The sequence below is a fragment of the Pinus tabuliformis genome, chromosome 7, assembly GCF_031772625.1.
Source record: "Pinus tabuliformis cultivar Carrire ecotype Pingquan chromosome 7, CPIR1, whole genome shotgun sequence".
Taxonomy (NCBI): domain Eukaryota; kingdom Viridiplantae; phylum Streptophyta; class Pinopsida; order Pinales; family Pinaceae; genus Pinus; species Pinus tabuliformis.
The window spans coordinates 443,916,932-443,924,937 of NC_142293.1; the positions used below are offsets into that span (position 1 = coordinate 443,916,932).

The window sequence follows — 8,006 nt, forward strand, 5'->3', positions numbered from 1 at the left end:
TACTGCTGATTTTGAAGTAATAGAGATAGTCGATGACATTGAACCCGATCCTGCATTTCTTGGAATTTAATGGGCATTTGGTAATATGGCCATAATTAATCTGAAGAAGAGACAGATGATATTTGAAGAAAACAATATGAGAGTAATTGCTCCCTTGGATCCATCAGAAGGAGTAAGATATACATAACCAATCAAAGAAGAATACCGTGCAACTGACATAGACAATATCTATCAAATGAAAGCGAAGTAAAATGATTATGTTAACCCTATTACAAAGGGAAAGTCAGGTTGGGATCGTGATAGTTCTTGTACCTTAGACTCAAAAGAAGAGTTGGAAAAATGACAGAATAGGCTGCATGAAGTATCCACAAGGCGTTGTGCAAGAATTACCAAATCAGTTCGTTGTATGATATCTGAGGTATGTAACCTGCCTTCTTATGATGGCTTAGGTGATGTAAATACTTTTCTTAATTATTATGAAGAACAAGTTCTAGAAAATCAAAGGTTTTCAGCCTTGGAAATAGCCTTGAAAGCTACCCTTGCTAGATCGTGGAATGCACACAAGAAGAATATAGGAGGTTGGAAGGAATGTCGAAGATTGATGGGAATAAGGTTTGGACAAATAGATACAGAGATGGAGATAAAATATGATGGTGAAACTAATCCTAGGAAGCATATCCAACTATGCACTACAACATGGAAGGAGATTCCACAACAAGAATGGGTACATGGATTCATTCATACATTAGAGATAATCCCTAAGAACTGGTACCAAGAAATAGAGCTTCGACATGGTACCATGTACCGGGCAGACATGGTTGATGGATTTATATTAACATTCAGCTTTGATGACGATTTCCCATATATAGATTTTGCCCTTCAGACAATCAAGAAGAGGATCTTTGAAAATGTAACCCCACTGACATGGCAACAACCCGATTGGGCTGTGCAGATAGAAAATGCACTAGAGTGCTATAACATTACTACAGATGAATAAGAAGATCTTCGCAACATCAACATAGTAGATTCAGAAGGATACTGTTATCACAAAATCAAGCACTGAAAGGCTGCTAATCAGCAAGACTCTGTGTAACTATTTCAAACCAGAGTTTTGACTAAGGCTTAGCCTCCTTAGCCTGAGAGGGCTCTCTCAAAGGGTTATTGATCTTAAATATTGATGAGATGGCTAACTCTTGCAAAGTAAATTTAACATATAAATTGGCTGGACAGACCTTACAAAGATTTCCATTGGGCTCATGGAGTTAATCATCATTTCAGCAAACTATAAAACCACTCATTCATAGAAGTCAGGGCATGTAATGTTTAAACACTCAAGACACCTCTCAAATAAACCTCAACTTACAAATACACACAGGAAATCAGAGCAGCAGAGTGAATTCTGAGTGATTGTGTATCTATAAAGCTGTAAAACATAAGGATAAAACAAAACCACATATATCTTGAGCATCTGAAACAATGTATGAATCCTGAGAAGAAAAAGCAGTCATTTGTATTACTGAAACAAGTTCTTACATAAGCCAAAATAAACTCTGTTTCTCCAAAACATCCAACCCCTTGTTTATTTCTGTTTCAGCTATTTATAAAGTTCTTCTACCTGACTCTGATTCATCTGAGGGGAACTCGAAGTCCTTTTCTAATGACACCTATTCACCTTTAAACTAACTAATAAAAGCCACTTACTACTAATTGACAGCTCTAGAAACCTAAAACAAATAAGATTCTAATTTTACATCATGCTGGACATAACATTTATTACAATCAAGATTCATTTTCTGCCAAGTGAATTACTATAGCGGTAGCTTTGATGGCTTTAATTACAATGAACTTCATTCTTTGACATCTGCTCTCTTTCTGGCAGTGGCTGTGATGAACCTTTAATGCTCCATGTTTGTCTTCAATGACACATCTTTCTGTTACCCTGAAACATAGGCCCCTGTTTGTCGGTCTTTGATGTGCTTCACCATATTCGAATCCAAAGAAGCGTGCCTTTTATCTTTGATTACTCAAAATAGCACAGGCTGCCACGTCTTCGATGTGCTGGCCATTTTTCCATGTGTGAAGACAACACCTTTCAGAAAGATTCGCTGATTTGTCAATCATAATTGATTGGCTCAACTGAAACATGCAGCTACAGCAGTTTCGTAGCGCGCTACGAAACTGCTGTGTAATCACAAAACACAACTTTAACATCAAAGTCGGACTGTCTTGAGCCTCATTTATCTTGACATGGTTTTGGCTCATCTATTTTAAACTTTGCATAAATAGACTTGTTGATCCTCGCACTGCTTGACAGATTTTTCACCTGCATAAAAGATTGCATCTACAGTTGCTGGAAGACTACACCTCTTAGTCATCTCATTTCTGAGATTTTTTATCATTACTTGGTTATAAATCTTACCAAGGACTGCAAATCAATTGCGAGCAACAAAAACATATGCTGCAGTACTCCCTCCAACCACGACAATCATGGGTCCTGTGGAATTTCTATCCGAAGCCGAAACATAATCACCATGAATCCAAACGTTGACAAATGCATGCATTGGGGGCTTCACGGATGTTCAACGACATCCTCAGTTTAAAATGCCGCGTGTTCATTACCCTGCACTGATTTTGCAAATTCGCTGATTGCTTCACAAGATCCAGTTCTGGACGAATAGCAGGATAACCCTGGAAATTGGCTTTGCGAATTGCAAAGAGTCCTTCAATCGAAAACTTCACTCGTTTGTTAATTTGTCCCTCATGAAGAATACCCCTAAATCGCTCAAAAATTCCATAGCGGCCTTGAAGTGATAGGTCTTGAAACATGGACCCGCATTCCTCTACAAATCGAACAACAACCTCAACACTATCGTCTGTAGGATTCTCCAGCAAAACAGTAAGAAGTTCCAAAGCAATGATCTCATGTGCAACTTGTTGGTTCACTAGGTGAGCTATGAATTTTGTCGCTGCTAGTAACAGAGGCTTGTCATTTCGTTTGAAAACCCTCTTAAGCTGCAAAATAAACCTTCTCAAAAGAAGATTACCAACTTCTGGAAACTTTGTATTCACCACAGCAACCAAGGCAGCAAAAACATCAGTAAATCCAGGTGATGCCATCTGGGATTTCATACATGACCTACAAAGTAGACCTCTTCCCCGGATAAGGTTCTCTGCAAAGAGCTCTGGAATAATGTTTTCAATGTTTGATGCGTTCACTTTGTTTACAGCGCTGATTACCACAGAAGGCTTCTTCCAAAGAAAGAATGCTCCAGATAAACCTAATGAAACACCATCCGCTGGGATACTAAAAACCTATAAGCTGACAACTATTGATGCAAACCCAATGGATTTTGATAAACATGACAACTGTGAAAGGGCCGCTATGAATTAGGACAAATCCCCAATTTCGTAGCGTGCTACGAAACCACCTAAACATGTAGCGCTGCGAAACCGCTAAAAGGATTCATGTGCTTATTTGCAGACATTTAGCATTGAAATTTTTTCAGTGATAACAGTGGCTCCACTTGGGATAGTGTGCCCTTGTGGTACACTAAGAACATGCAGATCCAGTGCCTTATCCATTTATGACAAACAGAAATTTGCTTGACAAGCATGACTGTAGGAGAAAGAAAGCTACATCTACTGAAAAATGCTCAGTTGACCTTGAGCTTATTTGCATTTACCTACCTACCTACCCTAACAATTTCAACTTCTTTCTGCTCAATCAATATGAAATTTCCAATGTAGCCAATCCTCTGTTTTATCTGATATTTGATTTCTTTGACTGCATCGGAATTCAGAGCCAATATGATAGTGTGATGACCGCTGCCACTGAAATTGTCTCTGATCTTTATAGGTAAACTGAAGCACTGGAGAGTAAAACTCTTCCATGTAATCAGCTATAGGATCCCAGAATACATGATCAGCTTGATTTTTCTTGTAACTTTCCGGCTGTGCAAACTGATCCTCAACAACAGTGTACATTTCCTCAATCGTAAAAGAGAAAGGAACCAACATTGTCTCCTTGCGTTCTGCCATAGAAAACTTCTGAAAATAATGATCATGATTATGAAAACTATATGCCTGAATTTGACCTTCTACACCTTCAATTTCTTTCTCAATGTCCTCAGCAACTTCATCCAAAAATCTCATCTTATCCTCTGCCTTGCAGTCAAAGGATTTTAGATATGAGGACAAGGACAAAGAAAAATTTTCATCTATTTCTCCATTACTATGATCATTATTCCATTGTTTGAAACCTTGAATTGAAGGAGAGTTTACCACCACCTCTGACCTATCTATCCATTCCTCTAAAAACATAAGCCATAAATCTTGAAATGACTTAATGGATTTGATAGGAAAGCTTCCAATCCATTGTTTACATTTCCCTTGAAGTGAATCATAGAATAACATAATGCAAACATCCTCATGTTTAACTCTAAGAAGCTCAGCAAAATGACAGAAATCTGAGATATGCTTCAGAGTTAAACTCAAATCCTCTCCATTAAATTTGGGACCATTCCTTAGAAAATATGCATCCTTGGGAAAATGATTTGGGAAACCATGAATTCCTGAAAAATCTATGCATGCATACCTTGAACTAAGAATGGTAGCTTCTGGGTCCTTCATAACTCCAGTGGAATCACCATGAATGTATGAATTTTGAATTATTCAACAATGGAGTCGCCAAGGTAGTTTTGCAGCCTCAAAAACCTTCTGAGCTCCTGCTACCTTCAGAAGTTCAGCTTCATAATTTCGGGAAAGAATAATCTTCAGGCTCCCGGCAGACGCACCAAAATGTTATCACAAAATCAAGCACTGAAAGGCTGCTAATCAGCAAGACTCTGTGTAACTATTTCAAACCAGACTTTTGACTAAGGCTTAGCCTCCTTAGCCTGAGAGGGCTCTCTCAAAGGGTTATTGATCTTAAATATTGATGAGATGGCTAACTCTTGCAAAGTAAATTTAACATATAAATTGGCTGGACAGACCTTACAAAGATTTCCATTGGGCTCATGGAGTTAATCATCATTTCAGCAAACTATAAAACCACTCATTCATAGAAGTCAGGGCATGTAATGTTTAAACACTCAAGACACCTCTTAAATAAACCTCAACTTACAAATACACACAGGAAATCAGAGCAGCAGAGTGAATTCTGAGTGATTGTGTATCTATAAAGCTGTAAAACATAAGGATAAAACAAAACCACATATATCTTGAGCATCTGAAACAATGTATGAATCCTGAGAAGAAAAAGCAGTCATTTGTATTACTGAAACAAGTTCTTACATAAGCCAAAATAAACTCTGTTTCTCCAAAACATCCAACCCCTTGTTTATTTCTGTTTCAGCTATTTATAAAGTTCTTCTACCTGACTCCAATTCATCTGAGGGGAACTCGAAGTCCTTTTCTAATGACACCTATTCACCTTTAAACTAACTAATAAAAGCCACTTACTACTAATTGACAGCTCTAGAAACCTAAAACAAATAAGATTCTAATTCTACATCATGCTGGACATAGCATTTATTACAATCAAGATTCATTTTCTGCCAAGTGGATTACTACAGCGGTAGCTTTGATGGCTTTAATTACAATGAACTTCATTCTTTGACATCTGCTCTCTTTCTGGCGGTGGCTGTGATGAACCTTTAATGCTCCATGTTTGTCTTCAATGACACATCTTTCTGTTACCCTGAAACATAGGCCCCTGTTTGTCGGTCTTTGATGTGCTTCACCATATTCGAATCCAAAGAAGCGTGCCTTTTATCTTTGATTACTCAAAATAGCACAGGCTGCCACGTCTTCGATGTGCTGGCCATTTTTCCATGTGTGAAGACAACACCTTTCAGAAAGATTCGCTGATTTGTCAATCATAATTGATTGGCTCAACTGAAACATGCAGCTACAGCAGTTTCGTAGCGCGCTACGAAACTGCTGTGTAATCACAAAACACAGCTTTAACATCAAAGTCTGACTGTCTTGAGCCTCATTTATCTTGACATGGTTTTGGCTCATCTATTTTAAACTTTGCATAAATAGACTTGTTGATCCTCGCACTGCTTGACAGATTTTTCACCTGCATAAAAGATTGCATCTACAGTTGCTGGAAGACTACACCTCTTAGTCATCTCATTTCTGAGATTTTTTATCATTACTTGGTTATAAATCTTACCAAGGACTGCAAATCAATTGCGAGCAACAAAAACATATGCTGCAGTACTCCCTCCAACCATGGCAATCATGGGTCCTGTGGAATTTCTATCCGAAGCCGAAACATAATCACCATGAATCCAAACATTGACAAATGCATGCATTGGGGGCTTCACGGATGTTCAACGACATCCTCAGTTTAAAATGCCGCGTGTTCATTACCCTGCACTGATTTTGCAAATTCGCTGATTGCTTCACAAGATCCAGTTCTGGACGAATAGCAGGATAACCCTGGAAATTGGCTTTGCGAATTGCAAAGAGTCCTTCAATCGAAAACTGCACTCGTTTGTTAATTTCTCCCTCATGAAGAATACCCCTAAATCGCTCAAAAATTCCATAGCGGCCTTGAAGTGATAGGTCTTGAAACATGGACCCGCATTCCTCTACAAATCCAACAGCAACCTCAACACTATCGTCTGTAGGATTCTCCAGCAAAACAGTAAGAAGTTCCAAAGCAATGATCTCATGTGCAACTTGTTGGTTCACTAGGTGAGCTATGAATTTTGTCGCTGCTAGTAACAGAGGCTTGTCATTTCGTTTGAAAACCCTCTTAAGCTGCAAAATAAACCTTCTCAAAAGGAGATTACCAACTTCTGGAAACTTTGTATTCACCACAGCAACCAAGGCAGCAAAAACATCAGTAAATCCAGGTGATGCCATCTGGGATTTCATACATGACCTACAAAATAGACCTCTTCCCCGGATAAGGTTCTCTGCAAAGAGCTCTGGAATAATGTTTTCAATGTTTGATGCGTTCACTTTGTTTACAGCGCTGATTACCACAGAAGGCTTCTTCCAAAGAAAGAATGCTCCAGATAAACCTAATGAAACACCATCCGCTGGGATACTAAAAACCTTATAAGCTGACAACTGTTGATGCAAACCCAATGGATTTTGATAAACATGACAGCTGTGAAAGGGCCGCTATGGATTAGGACAAATCCCCAATTTCGTAGCGCGCTACGAAACCACCTAAACATGTAGCGCTGCGAAACCGCTAAAAGGATTCATGTGCTTATTTGCAGACATTTAGCATTGAAATTTTGTCAGTGATAACAGATACCATGAAGTAATTGGACTTGAGCTAGAGATACCAGAAATAATGAAGCCACTAAAGACCAAACAGGTAAATATAGGATCAGAGAGGGAACCCGAGTTTGTAACAATAAGAGACTATTGGGATGAAGAGACAGTTAGTAAAGTCACATAGTTACTTCATGAATATCAAGAACTGTTTCCCACCAAGTTTTTAGAAATGAAGGGTATAATAGGAGAACTAGGATTCATGAATATTCCCCTTAAGCCTGATGTGAAGCTAGTCAAACAAAGACCTTACAGGCTGAACCCGAAGTATATTAAGAAAGTGAAGGTAGAGCTTGATAAGATGATAGCACCAAGAATTATTGAACCAGTATAAAAATCATAATGGTTGATCCTATGGTAGTGCAAGAGAAGAAGACGCAAGGAGAAATTAGGATCTGTGTTGATCTGAGAAAGTTTAATGATGCATGTTTACATGATCCCTTCCCTAACCCTTTCATAGATGAAGTGCTAGACAATGTAGGAGGTCAGGAAGCTTACTCATTTACAAATGGATTCTCAAGTTATCATGAGATTAGGATTGCACCTAAAGATCGGAATAAGACCACATTTTCTATAGAATGGGGCTCATATCAATACAAAGTAATTCCTTTTGGATTAAAATATGCCATTGCTATATTTTCTAGGGTGGTGGTCGTAGATTTTAAGGAACGCATCCACAAGTTTTTAGATGTATATTTTGATGATTG

The 8,006-nt window shown here is 38.4% G+C and overlaps 1 pseudogene; it reads right to left on the bottom strand.

Moving 5' to 3' along the window:
* Positions 1-2,526: 2,526 nt before the first annotated feature.
* LOC149247885 (uncharacterized) lies at positions 2,527-3,117 on the bottom strand (annotated as a pseudogene).
* Between the last annotated feature and the right edge of the window lie 4,889 nt (positions 3,118-8,006).